The sequence below is a fragment of the Sceloporus occidentalis genome, unplaced genomic scaffold (assembly GCF_023333645.1).
Source record: "Sceloporus occidentalis isolate IW3139 unplaced genomic scaffold, rSceOcc1.0.p SCAF_9, whole genome shotgun sequence".
In the NCBI taxonomy this organism is placed as follows: Eukaryota; Metazoa; Chordata; class Lepidosauria; order Squamata; family Phrynosomatidae; genus Sceloporus; species Sceloporus occidentalis.
The window spans coordinates 24,425,628-24,441,802 of record NW_028316989.1 but is presented as its reverse complement, the minus strand read 5'-3'; the positions used below and the strand labels follow the sequence as shown (position 1 = coordinate 24,441,802).

General features: G+C 42.4%; 1 protein-coding gene across 2 annotated transcripts in view; it reads left to right on the top strand.

The window, feature by feature from the left end:
* The window catches only part of ST3GAL4 (ST3 beta-galactoside alpha-2,3-sialyltransferase 4), a 221,493-nt gene that overhangs the window by 113,505 nt on the left and 91,813 nt on the right, over positions 1 to 16,175 (top strand). For both annotated transcript variants that reach the window (XM_089537772.1, XM_089537773.1), the window contains 2 exons: positions 214 to 322; positions 6,503 to 6,574. The gene's annotated coding sequence lies outside the window, so the exon portion shown is untranslated. The remainder of the gene's footprint in view (positions 1 to 213; positions 323 to 6,502; positions 6,575 to 16,175) is intronic.

Below are 16,175 nucleotides of genomic sequence, written 5' to 3'. Positions count from 1 at the left end.
AGGGTCATCTTTTCCGTTCACATATGAGAGGCAGCAAATGTGGGCACTGTTATATAGAGATATTCTTTGCTTTCTACTTTAAAATTATCAAAATATGTAGTGACTGTAATAGCTATATAGTTATGGCTTGATTTATAGTTATATGGCTTTCTATTGATGGACTTGGAGATCAACTTCACATTATAGAAAAATGCTTTTGGTTTTGTTTTGCAGATGGGGAACTCGAGGCACAGAAGGTCTAACTGTTCTGCCCAAAGTGTCACAGTGGCCCTCCTATAAGTTGAACCTGGAAGTCCTCACTAATAGTGCATAACTTGCAAAAGTAAGTCTGTGGAGCATGTTCAGTTGTCCGATAAATGGAATGTCCTTCAATCCTTGGACATTTCCTGGGTGTCACCTAGATCTGCTTTGTATATTATAGTCTGCTCACATGCTGTATCTGGATATGGCCCAGAAAGATGTTATCAGGAAAACCTCAAAGAAGAGGGAAGGGAGAACCTCTATGATATCTCCAAAAGGAGGACATGATAGCCAAGGACAAGGATGACTGAGAAGTTGTCAGGAGTTTTGGAAGACCAGAGAGGCACCTCGGTGCTAGGGCTGGGTTAAGAATTTTGTTTTTGTTAATTTTATAATAGCCTATCAAAATTCAAACATTTTCATATTTGGGATGGGAAAATCTTGAAGCGTAAACAACATGCAGATATGGGGGTACCCAAATTGGATAGATTTATCCATCTAAACTGGGATGGGAATTTATTTTATTTTGATTTATTATTATATTTAATTTATTTTCTGCATTGTCAGAATCACTCCTCATGGCTCCCTCTGACATATTAAGGTTAGCCATGCTTAAGCCATGTTAGAACAGGCTTTAGCCATGTTAGAACAGGCCTGGTATGTTGGGAGGAGTAAGCAGCTGCTGGGAGATGTTCAGGGTGAACCAAGAGAAAGACCGCCCTAAGGATAAACTCCATAAAGGGGGATATAGTATTTCAGGTAGTCTGGATTTAAGGTTAATGATTTGTACATTATAACCAGGGCTTTGTATTATTCCCAGAAATGAACTGGTGCCAGTGAAGCTATTTGGGTATTGTAATAATCACTGTAACCAGTATATAAAGAGAGATTGTAGCACTGATAGAAGGAAGTTCGTAACATAAGCCCTTGTAGGCTCAGTCTGTTTCGTCCAATGCAACATGGCAAAGTATATTGCGTAGTACTGTATACAGACTAGTGTGGCTGTGCTTATGAATCCCTGCAACCAGAATTGTGTGGCTAGCCAGATGTTGTTGAAGTGCAACTCCCAACCAGCATGGCCAGTGGTCAGGAATGCTAGGTCCTGTGTACACACACACACACACACACACACACACACCCAAGCTGCCCTCCAAACCATGCAGCCTAAAGCATAACAGAAATTAAGATTCTTTGATAAAGCCACCAGCTTTACTGCTTCAGGGCCAAGTCAGGTGGCAGCTGATATGATCAGCACTATATGAAGCTTCAAATCCTTAGCAGGATAGAAATGTTCCTGCTTGCTGCACAAAGAAATTATTTATCCTGCTCTGAGAGGTTTTTGTACAGTTGGGCCACTGTAAGTCAACTTGTACACATTTGACACTTGGACAGGGTCTAGCAGCACATAAGGCACCAGGGACGTAGCCAGGATTTTGGGAAGGGGGGGTCCAGACTGTCACCATTTTGAGAGGCTAAGAGCCCCCCCCCCCCAGACACAGCATTTACCTCAGGAAGGGGAAAGAGGAGGAGAAGGAGGGGAGGGGGCTGCTCCGCTTCAGCGCCATGCCAAGGGTTCCTCACAGGTTCATTCAGGGGAAAGGAGAGGCAGGAGAGTTGTCTTTAGGGGGGAAGGAAAATAAAACAAGCCGGGGCAGGGAAGTTTTTGAGTTGGTGGAGAAGTTTGCCCTTGGAGTGAAGGGAAGGGGAGGAAAAAGAGAAAAGAGGGATTGCTCTCTGGTTTTTCTGCTGCCCTGGCGCCTTCCCCAAAGGAACTCTGGCTGAAGCAGGAGCAGCAACCAGGGCATGGTCCCTTTTGGGGGGGTTTCCCGACTCTTCCTCTGCTCTCTGGAAGGCATCCTGCGCATGGAGGGGGGCCAGGGAAAAGAGAGAGAGAGGGAGGGAGCGCTCCAAAGAGAGAGAAAGAGGGAGGGAGAGAAAAATAAGATGCAATAATAATAATAATAATAATAATAATAATAATAATAAGTAGAGAGATCTTGTAGCACCTTTGGGACTAACTGAAAGAAAGAAATTGACAGCATGAGCTTTTGGAGACAGTCTACTTCTTCAGATGCATTTAGATGCAACAACAACAACAACAACAATATGTAGAGAGATCTTGTTGTCCCTTTGAGACTAACTGAAAGAAACACATTGGCAGTATGAGTTTTCCTAGAGTTTTCCTCAGATGCATTTAGATCCAATAATAATAATAATAATGATAATAATAATAATATGTAGAGAGATCTTGTAGCACTTTTGAGACTCACCGAAAGAAAGAAATTGGCAGCATGAGCTTTCCTAGACTTCAGTCTACTTTCTCAGATGCATTTGTGGCTTGCAAAAGATCACCCAGTGGCTTTGTATGGTCCACTTGGGAATCGAACCCTGGACTCCAGAATCATAGTAGTCCAGTGATCAAACTACAGTTGTCCCTCCATATTCACTAGGGTTAGGGGAACAAGACCCCCGTGAATATGGAAAAACTGCCAATAACAAAAACACTGTTTTTACCTGAGAGGACACCTCTCTAGGAATCTCTAGGTCCTCCAGTGCAACTCTGTGGTCAATGTCCAACATACACTGACCATAGAATGGCACTGGAGTAGCTACACATGGTCTTTCAGTGCAACTTTTAGTTAAAGTTGACCACAGAGTTGCACCGGAGGACCTAGGCAGTCCTAGAGAGAACACAGTAATGAAATCCATGAATAATCAAATCTGCAAATATCAAAGCCGCAAATATGGAGGGATGACTGTACTATGGAGTAGGAGGATTAAATAGGGCAGCTATGGGTCATTGGTGGCCCTGGGTCATTGTTTTGTGATCCTCCCATCCATCCTCCCCAGTTCCAAAATTATTATTATAATTATTATCATCATTATTTTGTTATAAAAAGAGGAGAAGGATTTCCTGGAAGCCTCTGTGGTTGCTAGCACACCATACACTGTTTAACATTTATACAGATATAGATATAGATATCTGTTTTTCCAATCTGGAAGTGGAGTTCCTCCCAGTCATGCTTTGCTTTTCCCATCCAGGTTTTGGATGTAGACCACAGATTTATTTATTTTATTTTATTTTTATCCTGCCTTTCTCCCAAAGTGGGACCCAAGGCGGCTAACAACATATAGAAAACACGTTAAAACAACAATTAAAATAGTAAAAAAATATTTTTAAAATTACAAACATAAAGAATAAAATACAGATATAAAATTCCAGAGGTTAAAATCAGCCAAATCCATGCATCAAGAGGATGGTGAAATGAGGAGGGGGTCTTTGGCTAAGAGAGAGGAGAGAAGGAGTGAAAAACACTCTGTACATGCTCAGGCACCCACTGCTTCTAAGACTGAGCATTGAAACAATAATTCTGGGGTTCAGAGGCTTGGCGGCCTTCCCTTCAACATAAGCAAGGTCTCCTCCAGAAAGAAAATGGAGTGGGGTGGGGAGTGGATTTAAATCATGGATAGAGGTCCCAATGGGTGATCATGGGCAGGTCACACTCTCTCAGCCCCAGAGAAACCCCCTCTGAAAAAAATTGCCAGGAAAACCCCATGATAGGTTTGACTTAGGGTCGCCGTGAGTCAGAAACAACTTGCAAATAGCACCAATAAAAGAGGTCCAAGGCTGCATCTGCTCTGCAGAAATAATGCAGTTTGACAACACTTTAACTGCCCTGGCTCCATGCTATGGGATCCTGGGATTTGTAGTTTTGGGAGCTATTTAGCCATCTCTGTCAGCTACAAGAAACTGAACTGCAATTCCCAGACCTCCTCATCATTTATTTCATTTCTATGCCACCATTTTCCCCAGAAAAGGACCCAAGGCAGTGCAAACGTTTGGTTTTTATGGTTATATCTGCACTGCAGAAGTTTGACACCACTTTAACTTCCCTTAGAGCACCTTGCTATGGAATCTTGGGATTTGTAGTTTTGAGGTGCTCTTTAGCCATCTATGCCAGGTGCCACAACAAACTACAAATCCCAGCATTCCACAGCATGGAGCCAAGGACAGTTAAAGTGGTGTCAAACTGGATTATTTCTTTAGTGCAGATGCATACTGAGTCCTTCCTCTCAAGGTGTTCACATCAGATAAATTGCTCTGAGACACTCAGAATGTAAGACGAATGTGTGAGTTCTTACTTAAACCCAGAGCTAAAGAATCAAGGAATGGTGTTTTAAAATAAGCTAAAGAACCAAACAAGATGGTTCCGCACAGAGCATTGATGTGACGAAGGTATTTGGCAACTGAGACGAGTAAAGTCTGAGGAACTTGGAAGCTGAAGTGGGGTGCCGTCCAGGTGTGATGAACCATGACCGGGAAGATGCTTAATCTGAGTCGCCATGAAGAGGAAGTGACAGGACAATGGATGGCTCTGAACAGAACGAGCGACTTTGAACAGAACGAGTTGCTTGGAACAGCCTGTCTCACCTCCCAAAAGAGGATATTGAGTAATGGGCTACAATATTGCAAGATTTCAGCAGCCAAAAGCCAGAGAGAAGAAAAAGTATAAAGACCCTGGACTTTCATCTCCAGTTTGTTGGCATCTACCGTGGCAACGGTGTCATCCCAAACCTTCGAGAACAACTGATCAATGTTTGGCGGAAGGAAAGTGTGTGTGAGTATTGTATGAATGTGTGAGTGAAAGAGCTCTTGATAATCAATGTTTGTGTTACTTTTGTGATTTAATAAATGTTACATGCATGGTGTTTAAAACCAAATTTGGTGTCTCAATGTCTTTGTCAGCCCTGCTCTGAATAAGTCCAAGGGGAGAGAGATTTTCATTACACACTCTCAGGATAAACAGGTTGCCCTTACAAACTTGGCCATAACAAGAGGAGGCACAAGAAGGAAAGGCCTAAAGATGAGGGCAAAAAAGGAGCTACTTGAGGATGAGCATATGAAACATAAATGCATTTAATGGTTGGACTTCAGTCCCATCTCCAAGATATCCCATTATACATATATAAATATACCAAACTCTGAAAAACTCCAAAATACATCTAGTTCTCAGCCTTTTGGATAAGGGAGACTCAACCTGTAGTTGAAAAGAGTTTATTGTTGTTGTTGTTGTTGTTGTTGTTGTTGTTTTTCTGCATGTACATTTTACTATATTGTATGTGGATATAAATGCTGAAAGGAAAGTCAGAAGTCCATTTTCTTTATGTTATATTTCCTCTTAGAGCCTTCCTTCTTTTCTTTTCCCTCCCTCCCTCCCTCCCTTTAGTTCTTCCTTCCTGAAAGTAGTGGTCCACTAGTTGCCTATGGGGAGCCCAAAAATAAAACCTGAGTGTAAGTACATACTCCAACTTATGTTCCCAAGAAACTGAGATACTGTGGCATGTGGCCTCTGATAAGGGAAGGACTATATATCCATACTGATGATTACTCAGTGATTGCCTCATTCTGAATGAATTTATCCAGGCCTCTTTAAAATTCATCCATGTTGGCAGCCATAACTGAATTGCAAAAGCATATGAAAATTCATGCAGGGCATTAAAAATTGCCAGTTGAATGGAATGAATTCAACTTATTTTTTAACAAACAGACAGTTTCATCAACCCTGAGTAGGCTTTAAAGGCACCCCATGTATGCAGTTTTGAATTTAAGATGGAAGAAACAGAGGTGGTTAACTATACGTTTTTTAAAAGTTCCATTATTGTTCCACTTTTCAGACATACTTTGATTGTGCTCCAACTAAACATCAGTAAGATTTTTGGATTTCAAAATGTTGAAAAGAATATTCTTGTAGGGTAATTTAAGTTTCCCAGGGCTACAACCTTTCTGAAGGAAACAAAAATATTTAAATATCAAAAATAACCAAAGCCAAGTCTGTTAGGGTCTAGCTTTAAATGAGCAGAATAGCAGAAATGCGCCTTTGTCTAACTATGCTTCCATAAGAACTGAGACCGACTCAAAAAACAACAAACCCATAGCTTGCAAAACTCTTCCAACAGTTCTCCTTCTGCTTGTTTAGGATACATTGAAGTTATATCCCTGTAAAAACTAATGGAAACACTGGGATTTACCTAAGTGTTTTTTCACCTTTCAGTACTGTAGTACTCATATAATGGGTCTGTTCCATTTGTGACTAACAATAGGATTCAGGCCTCTATGTCGATTTACAACTATAATAAAGCCATGTAGTACTATGACCCACTCAAAATGATTGTGTAAATTCATTGTAATAGAACAGTCAACTGTCCATTTAGTTACTTCTCCCTAAGTAACCTGTTCGTAATTTGTTTCTTTCTGCTACAGAATACAAATGGGCTTGTAGAGTCTCATCCTGTGAAGGTTCTGCTGTCTTGTTTGGACACAAAGGAAAAGAGTGTAAGTTAATATTTTTGAATGCATTGCAATATACCATAATGATGGGAGGCATGCAGAGGTGTGAAATGAACAGTGAAATGGAATTGGTGGTGGAAGAGTCGAGATAATTTCCCTCTCCAAAATTGTTCTTCTACAATGCGTCTTTGCGGGCTCTGTAATAAAATGTGATTTCATCTCTGTCTCAAACAGTTTGCTGTACTGATGCATAATTAAGTGTGGCTCATTTACAAATATGTATTGAGATTGAGGACTAGATGGTAATACAGTGCACCTGCATCGTTATACGCTGTTTTCAGCATACGCTGGAAGAAGTGGCGCCACACACCGGAAGAAACAATGGTGTGTATGCCCGTGGTGCGTGCGCACTGCTGCACCACCACACCGCTGCGACCACCTGTAACAGGGCTTGAGCATATGTGCAATTTCTTTTATGTGGGGTGTGTGTGTCTGGAACGGATCCCCTGCGTAAAAGAAGGGCGCACTGTATGTTGTTATCATTGTCACAGTATTTTTCCAGTTCCTTTTTAAGTAGATATCACATAAAAATTCCAGCTCTTGTAAAGAAATCTGTTGCAGTCAGACAATACTAGCATTAATTACATTCCCTGGACCTTAAAAAAAATGGACAGATTTACATTGCCATGCAAAGGCTATCACCTTAGATGTCAAAAGTGAGTCCCACCTTCCCTCCTGCCAGGCCCATACGCATGGTTCTGTCGTGATGATATGACGGTGTGATGATACAGCGTTATGATAACATGCTGATTTATTGAGAAGGTGATACTCATCATGTTGGAATTCAAGCCTTGGAAGTGATGGGAGGGGGCACATGGCCAGCGGTGAGAAGAAATGTGGTTATGTGACTCAACGCTTCTTGCAGCGGATCTGGGCTGTAAACAAGGGATGCTTTCCTTCCTTCAGTGCGATTGAATGAAGGGGAAGATGGAACATGAAAGTTTGCTTTGATCTAGATCAAAGGCTGGGGATTGTGGCTGCCGAGGGGGGTTGGATGATGGGAATTCTTATGCTAAGGTCCAAGGGGGGAAATCTTCAGTTTTGACAAACACCATTGATGGGGGACGACTGTCTCAGTACATGGAATAAAAAAACTTTTATATTCTATCACAAGATGTTTTCCTAATTATTGGTAACTGAGGTCGCTGGTCCTGACACCTCCATTTTCCAGACTCTAGCTTTTGTGACCTTGTGTTTGCAAATAAGATGTTGTTGTTGTCGTTATTGGTGGCATGTCGGTGTCTGGAATGAACCTCCTCCTGTTGATTTAACGTAATTTTTGCACTTGCTGGGACAAACCTATTTGTATAGCCGCTTTCCATCTAGACGTTTTGTTTTGTTTTTAAAAAAATTAAATATAATTTTTATTGAATTCTTCAGTAAATTACACAAAAGTCAAAATGAAAAAGAGGGGGAAAAGAAATACACAGAAGAAATGACAATATCAAAAATGAACACTATAAAATCATCCATTACACATTCATTCAAAATACTTGCATCTTTTAATTTCAAAAAAGATATTACCTTAGGATCTTCGTTCTTCTACTTTCTATGCTCTTACTAATTCCGTTCACTCTACTTCAAAGTAACTTGGCTATCATGCCCTGTCATTCCTTTTCCTCTAACCTCTTCCCTTCTGTTTTCATTCCTCCATCGTATCCCTTCTCCCCCTCCTTCCATCTAGATGTTTTGGACTGCAACTCCCATCAGTACCAAAAACCTAGCCAGTGATTAGGAATGCTGGAAGAGAGAACCTCTGGAAGGCATGGGACCTATCTACATGTGCACTTTCCCAAACATGGCAAATAAAAATGCATGTAATTTTTCATTGAGAAAGTAGCATGGGGAAGGAAGTTTATCCTCCCTGCACAGCTTTACCAGGTTTCTGTCCCAGCTGTTCTTCTCTCTGTCCCTGGAATTCCTGTTTCCCCAAACTTGAAGAATCAAAAATTCTGATGACAGAGTTCTTCTGTGTCATAATTTGTCCTTTATTTTGTCTGTCATGCAAATTGAGGGCTTGTCAACACTGGCTAAAAATCCTGGGCCAGTCTGAAGCATTGTGTTCTGGACTGGTCCCAAATGGTGGCCACATGCACAGGCCTCAACCAGCCATTGGTGCCTCTCTCCTCTTGTTCATTGCACAGATGGGTGGACAGTTGGCTTGGCCTGAATAGGACAAGTCAGGCTATCTACATACCCCAAACCCCCATGCTCACCCCAAATTTGCTTACAGTGAGGTAAAGTTGGATTAATAGGGGAAACTGTTGTATTCCTCCAGAAGCAGCCGTGCGTCATAGGGACAGACAGCAGTGGTTTCAGGGAGACTTTGGTTTTTGTTTTGTTTTTACACAAGTGTAAGCAAGTACTTACAAACTGAGAGTGGGACTGAGAGATTGACAGAAGAGACAGAGAGAGAGGGCCTATCTTTAAGGATATCTAATAGTTTTTTGTGGGTTTTTCGGGCTCTGTGGACATGTTCTAGAAGAGTTTCTTCCTGATGTTTCACCGACATCTGTGACTGGCATCTTCAGAAAATGCTTGCCTGGAAAAAGGTGTGTGTGTGTGTGTGTGTTGTCAGCAACTCGTTTGAGCCCTGTAGCCAATGTTGGCTGTATAGCAGAGTAAGCCGGCAAATTCAAAAATGTGGTTCCAATTCCCAGTAGAGATAACAGCAGCTGGATGTCTTCCAGGAACTGAAGAAATGCAGGAACCTCCGGGGACACACAGCAACCGATGCCAGGCTTCAGCTGATAAATGACCAGACAAGCTAAGTCTCCCGAAGTGCTTTATTTACAGTGCTATAATACAGATCTCTCAAACGAATACCAAACTCCGACTACAACCCACAAGCAATTACTGGAAGCCCCTGAGTTTATATACCCTTCAGACCATGTGGTCTCCCAAAATCAGTGAGTTCCTGTGCAATCCAGTCAGATGTTTCATCAGCCAGGCACAAGTGCACACAGGCACCAAAGTGTCCTTGAGGCTATGAGCATCAGCTGTGCTTGATCAGCCCTGTCCTTCCCAGTCTAGATGCTCATAGTCAGCCACACACACACATCTAAGCATTTCCCAGTGTGCTGACTTTAACCCTTGACAATCTGACACACGCATACACACACACACACACACACACACAAACACACACTAAGCATTAGTTGAAGATGCCAGATGCCACGGATGCCGGCGAAACATCAGGAAGAAACTCTTCTAGAACATGGCCACAGAGCCCCCTGAAAAACCCACAAAAAACAACGGATGCCGGCCATGAAAGCCTTTGACTTCACGATATCTAATAGGTTAACAGAAGAAGTGAATTCTGAATCAGAGATTATAACAGTTCAGTCTTTCACCTGTTCTCTAGATTTTTTAAAAAAGCATCTAGCTTTGCTTCTGAATTTCCCTTAGTGGCTCCATAAGTCAGAAAGAAATTGCAGGTTCACAACAGCAACAACAAGAACTGTATTTCAGGATATACAACTCCCAGTAGATACCTTAAGTTATCCAACAACGAGTTTATTGATTAGTCTACTGACCATATCAAGGAATACACAGTACTGAATGCAAAGTACAAAATACAAAACTCCGAGTATCAAAATACATATGTTTGGTCATATCTAAAAACTCATATAAAATTAAGTCAAAAGTTAAAACCAGGACAAGCTAAATAAAAGCAAATAATAAAATAAGGAACAATATACCCTAAACTAAAATAGATACCACATAGACACAATCTATAGGACAATAAGGAACAAGCAACTGAACACTAACCTCTAGTTCAGGGGTCGGCAACCCCCGGCCCGCGGGCCACATGCGGCCCGCCAAGGCCAGGGGACCGGCCCGCGGCCGGTGCTGCTGCCGCGGCGGCAGCACCAGGCCCTTGGGGGGCCGCTGGCCTCTTCCTTCTCGCGCGAGCCGCTAAAGGCGCCGCTTGCTCGCGCGAGAGGCCAGGACCTTTGGGGGGGCCGCCGGCCTCTTCCCTCTCGCGCGAGCTGCTGCTCGTGCGAGAGGCCAAAGGTGCCGCTCGCTTGCGCGAGAGGCCAAAGGTCTTGCGCGCGAGCGAGCGAGCAGGACCTTTGGGGGGCCGCCGGCCTCTTCCCTCTTGCGCGAGCCACTGCTCGCGCGAGAGGCCAAAGGTCTTGCGTGCGAGCAGGCAGGACCTTTGGGGGGGCGCCGGCCTCCTCCCTGTCGCACAAGCGGCCGCTCGTGCGAGAGGCCGAAGGTCTCTCACACGAGCGGGCGGGGCCTTTGGGGAGCCGCTGGCCTCCTCCTTCCTGGACCTCTGCCTCTAGCAGGTGAGGGAAGTGAGGATAGGAAGGAAGGAAGGAGAGAGAGAGAGTGGAAGGGAGAGAAAGAAAGGGAGAAAGAGAGGGAAAGAAGAAGAGATGGAAGGAAGGAGAGTGGAAAGGAGGGAAGGAAAGAAAGAGGTGTGGAGGGAGAGATGGGGAGAAGGGAGAATGAGAAAGGAAGGGTGGGAGGAAAAGGAAGAGAGAGACGGATGGAAGGAAAGAAAGGAAGGAAGAGAGGTGGAGGGAAGGAGAGAAAGGGAAAGGGGAGAATGAGAAAGGGAGGGGGAAGGAAAAGGAAGAGAGAGATGGGTGGAAAGAAGGAAAGAGATGAAAAGAAGGAGGCAGAGTGGAAGGGATGGAAAGAAAGAAAGAAAGAAAGAAAGAAAGAGCTGTGTGGAGGTAGAGATGAAGAGAAGAGAGCCAGGAAGAAAGAAGAAAGGAAGGGGGAAATGAAGGCGAGAAGGATTGAAAGATGTGTGGAGGGAGAGATGGGGAAGGGAGGGAGGAAGACAGACATGAGGGAAAGGGGGATGTGAAGGGAGACATAGGGAAGGAAGGAAGGAGAAAGAGAAGGGGAGATGGGAAGGAAGAAGGGATGGACCTCTGCCTCCAGCAGGAAGGGAAAGAAGGAAGGAAGGAAAGAGGTGTGGAGGGAGAGATGGGGAGAAGGGAAGGGAGCTAGGACGACAGGAGGGAGGGAAGGAAGAAGGAAAGGGGAAGAGAAAGGGAGAGGGAAATAAAGGAAGAGGTGGAATGGAGGGAAGGAAGAAAGGGGAAATAAAGGAAAGGGAGGAAGAAAGAGATGAATGGAAGGAAAGAAAGAAAGAGTAAAAGGGAGAGTGAGAGAGGGGGGATAAAGGAAATGTAGGAAGAAAGGCATGGAAGGGTAGTAAGAAGGTGAAAGGAAAATAGAAAGGGAAGAATAAGGAAAAGGGAGGAAGAGAGAGACAGATGGAAGGAAAGAAAGGAAGGAACAGAGGTGGAGGGAGAGAAAGGGAAAGGGGAGAATGAGAAAGGGAGGGGGAAGGAAAAGGAAGAGAAAGATGGGTGGAAAGAAGGAAAGAGATGAAAGGAAGGAGAGAGAGTGGAAGGGATGGAAAGAAAGAAAGAGCTGTGTGGAGGCAGAGATGAAGAGAAGAGAGCCAGGAAGAAAGAAGAAAGGAAGGGGGAAATGAAGGCAAGAGGGATTGAAATATGTGTGGAGGGAGAGATGGGGAAGGGAGGGAGGAAGACAGACATGAGGGAAAGGGGGATGTGAAGGGAGACATAGGGCAGGAAGGAAGGAGAAAGAGAAGGGGAGATGGGAAGGAAGAAGGGATGGACCTCTGCCTCCAGCAGGAAGGGAAAGAAGGAAGGAAGGAAAGAGGTGTGGAGAGAGAGATGGGGGGAAGGGAAGGGAGCTAGGAAGACAGGAGGGAAGGAAGAAGGAAAGAGGAAGAGAAAGGGAGAGGGAAATAAAGGAAGAGGTGGAATGGAGGGAAGGAAGAAAGGGGAAATAAAGGAAGAAAGATGAATGGAAGGAAAGAAAGAAAGAGTAAAAGGGAGAGTGAGAGAGGGGGAATAAAGGAAATGGAGGAAGACAGGCATGGAAGGGTAGTAAGAAGGTGAAAGGGAAATAGAAAGGGAAGAATAAGGAAAAGGGAGGAAGAGAGAGACGGATGAAAGGAAAAAGAGTGGGAGTGAGGGAAGGAAGTGGGAGAATGAGAAAAGGAGATGGAAGAAGGAAAAGGGAGGAAGAAAAGAGAATGAATGTGAGATGGGGGGTGGCAGGTCTGGCAAAGAGGGCCAGGCCTCTAGTGCTGGTGCCCATCGTTGGCTTTTTTGCGGGCCCCTGACAGGGCCTGGGGCCTGTCAGGGGCCCGGAAAGAGGGTGAGGCCTCCAGCACTGGCCCCGCCCCTGGAGGGTGGAAGCTCCACCCCCAGTGTGTGGCACCACCCCCGGAGGGTGGAAGCTCCACCCCCCGGCTTCGGCCCCCCAGTTGTCTGAGGGACAGAAACCCGGCCCCCGGCTCAAAAAGGTTGCCTACCCCTGCTCTAGTTTGAGCTACTCTAGCAGAGAACCAAGAGACTTGAGTCCTATTGTTGGTGCTACCTAAAGTAGACCCCTTGAACCAATGGCATTTACAGAAGTGTTGATCTCTCATTCAACAATTGATTCAATGTGTCTCTTCCAGTTGGAATTAAATAAAATGATTCATGCTTATACTTGGTTTTTTGAAAATTAGATTCATTTCTATAACTGGATGTGCACAACACAGTTTCAAGCTCCATGGCCTCTTCTCTGAATGTTTGTTCACAACCCACAGTAGAACATTGTCTTGTAAGATGTTATCATCATGTGTGACCAGAACTGTAACCATGTGTAAACTATTTTTAACCACTACAAAGTAAAATACATCAAGGCATAAGAACTATTCACAGCACTGCCTCAAAGAGTCATCAAAAGATGACAGGAAGAAACAAGAAGAATATGGATACCATTTATGGGAATTCCAACTGCCCTTACATTCTGCATTAAATTTATCCAGAATAAACATCACCAGTTCAAAGCTCATAATTATGAATATAAATTGGTGTTCCAGATGCACCCATAAACATGCACTTAAGAAGGAAACGGACTGCATCCTTCCAAATTATGTAAACTGATGCATGTTAAATTGTAGCTAATTGTTCTGATTGCCAGTATGATTTACATTTCTAAATTTAACCTTAACCCAATACTACACTATAAATAAGTCCAAAGGTATCAGACCTCAAGACAATAATGAGAATCTGCATTCTTGAAGAATAGACGTCAACCTACTTACTTGAAGGCCTAATATGTGGGAGTCATAAACATTTCAACAGGATACTAATCAATGCGGTACATCTCTTGATAAATGGAGCTTGAGATATGATTTGTACATGTAACACACTAACAGTATGCAAAATGTGGCTTGGTAACAGGAAACTTTGAATAGACTCACACACATTCCTCCTCCTTTGTCAGCTAGAATTCCAGTCTCCTTTCACTGGTTAGTATTAAGTATAGTATAGAATTACCAGCATTGTTTTTAACCACAGTTAACTATAGTCAGGATTTACAGATCAGTTTAGAACTAGCATCAGATTTATGCACATGCCAAGGAAGCTGCAGTTTGTCTTGGGTTATGAGCGTTGCAGAAATTTTTAAAAAATTAACTAAACAATCTATATAAATAAAAATATAAATGTTCGTTTGTTCAAAATCTTAAATCTCCAAAAGTTCTTCACCAATTGCTTTGAAATTTTGACACAACGTTCCATTAGAATATATACATGTTTTTATATACCTAATATGTTTTTAGATATAGATGTCACACCTGTGACAGGTAACTTTTGTTTTGAAAAACAACACCATCTGTTGGACGTAACAGCAATACACCTGAATGGATGTGCCATTTCAATTTAAGAGATTGCAATTCCCAATTTGATTGGCGTTTGCAATCACCATCAATAAAGCTCAGGGCCAATCCTTAGAATTGTGCGGTTTAGATCTAGACACGGATTGCTTCTGACATGGACAGTTATATGTTGCGTGTTGTAGAGTTGGCAAACCAGACAATCTCTATAGCTACGCAGACAATGGAACAACAAAACATATTGTATACCCACAAGCATTGTGAAATTAAATATTTTAGAAACATGCGCTTTCTCTTTTCTTTCTTTTCCATTTAACCAGACTGAGCCACAGCAACACATGGCTGGGTACACCTAGTTAAAAATAAGTACTTTTGAATGTGACATCATTTAAGGAAGTGGATTCTGGTGGTTCCCATGTCTGGGATAGTGCATTTCTAGACTTAATTGGGCAAAACCCCAGGAAGTGATTATGTACCCCCTGAACTGCTTAAGTTGAATTTGGAGTGGTGGGCACCAGTTTTAGCTGTTCTGTTTACATGGATTGATCTGTCTGCATGTATTCCATCTGGTTGGGAGCTTGCAATAACCATCCCAATCTACAAAAAAAGTAAAAGATCAGATCCTGCTAATTATAGCCGAATTAGTCTTTTAAATATCAACAGTAAGTTGTACACTAGTCATCTTCTAGAGAAACTATAATACTGAGTGGATGAAGAAAATTTCCTGTAGCAAGAGCAGGCAGGTTTTAGGTCTGGGTGGTCTTCAGTTGATCAGAGATCACTATTGCAGCATTTATTTTCAAAGTATTCTCCGCCTGCTGGAGGGGAACTCTGCACAGCTTTTATAAACTTTGTATGTACATTGAACATAATCCCAAGAGATAGACCATGGCATAAACCTGAGTCCGCCAGGCACCAGCTGATTCTTACTCACAGTCTTTGTGATAAAAATTATCTGCAAGTGAGATTTATTTATTTAACTTATGTGCCACCTTTCTCCCGGAAAGGGACCCAAGGCAGCTCACAAACAAAAAGATGTAATCATGAAAGTAATTTGACTAGATTAATACCAGCACACATTGGAGTAAAACAAGGCTGTGTTATTGCCCCTACCCTGTTCAACATTTATATTAATTCCTTGGCTAAGACACTTTCTGAAATAAATTTGCATACACCTAAATTAGCAGGGAGATCCATATCTATTCTACTCTATGCAGATGATACAATACTATTTGTCATCATCATGCATAGGTTTGAGACAGTTGTTAAGAGCTCTGGATGTCCATTGCAATACTGAACCATTGACAATTAGTTATGATACATCTAATGATCTAAAGAAACTATGTAAACATTCCTGGCAAATCAACGGGCATCAAATTGAACAAGTCCAATTTTATAAACATTGGGGAGTAATTTTTCAGTCTACAGGTTCCTGGAGAGCTCAAGTGCCTTATGCCATAGCAAATGCACAGCCGTGTTATAACTAAGTTACAGTTGGCCCTTCTTATACACGGATTTTTTATACACAGATTCAAGCATCCACAGTTTGAAAATATTCCAAAAAAAAAAATATCAATTTCAAATATCAAACCTTGATTTTCCACTTTTTATAAGGGACACCATTTTGCTATGTCATTATTATTATTATTATTATTATTATTATTATTATTATTATTATTATTATTATTATTTTATATAGCGCTGTAGATTTGCACAGTGCTGTACATAAAAACAATAAATATACAAGAGTAAACCTGCCTATGGCGTACAATCTAAGAAATAATAGGATAATACATATAAAATACATAGCAATACAGGAAATGGTTCAATAAAACATGCAACAAAAAGAACATCAAATAACAAATGATAATATTCATAGAATCATAGAGTTGGAAGAGACTGCAAGGGCCATCTAGT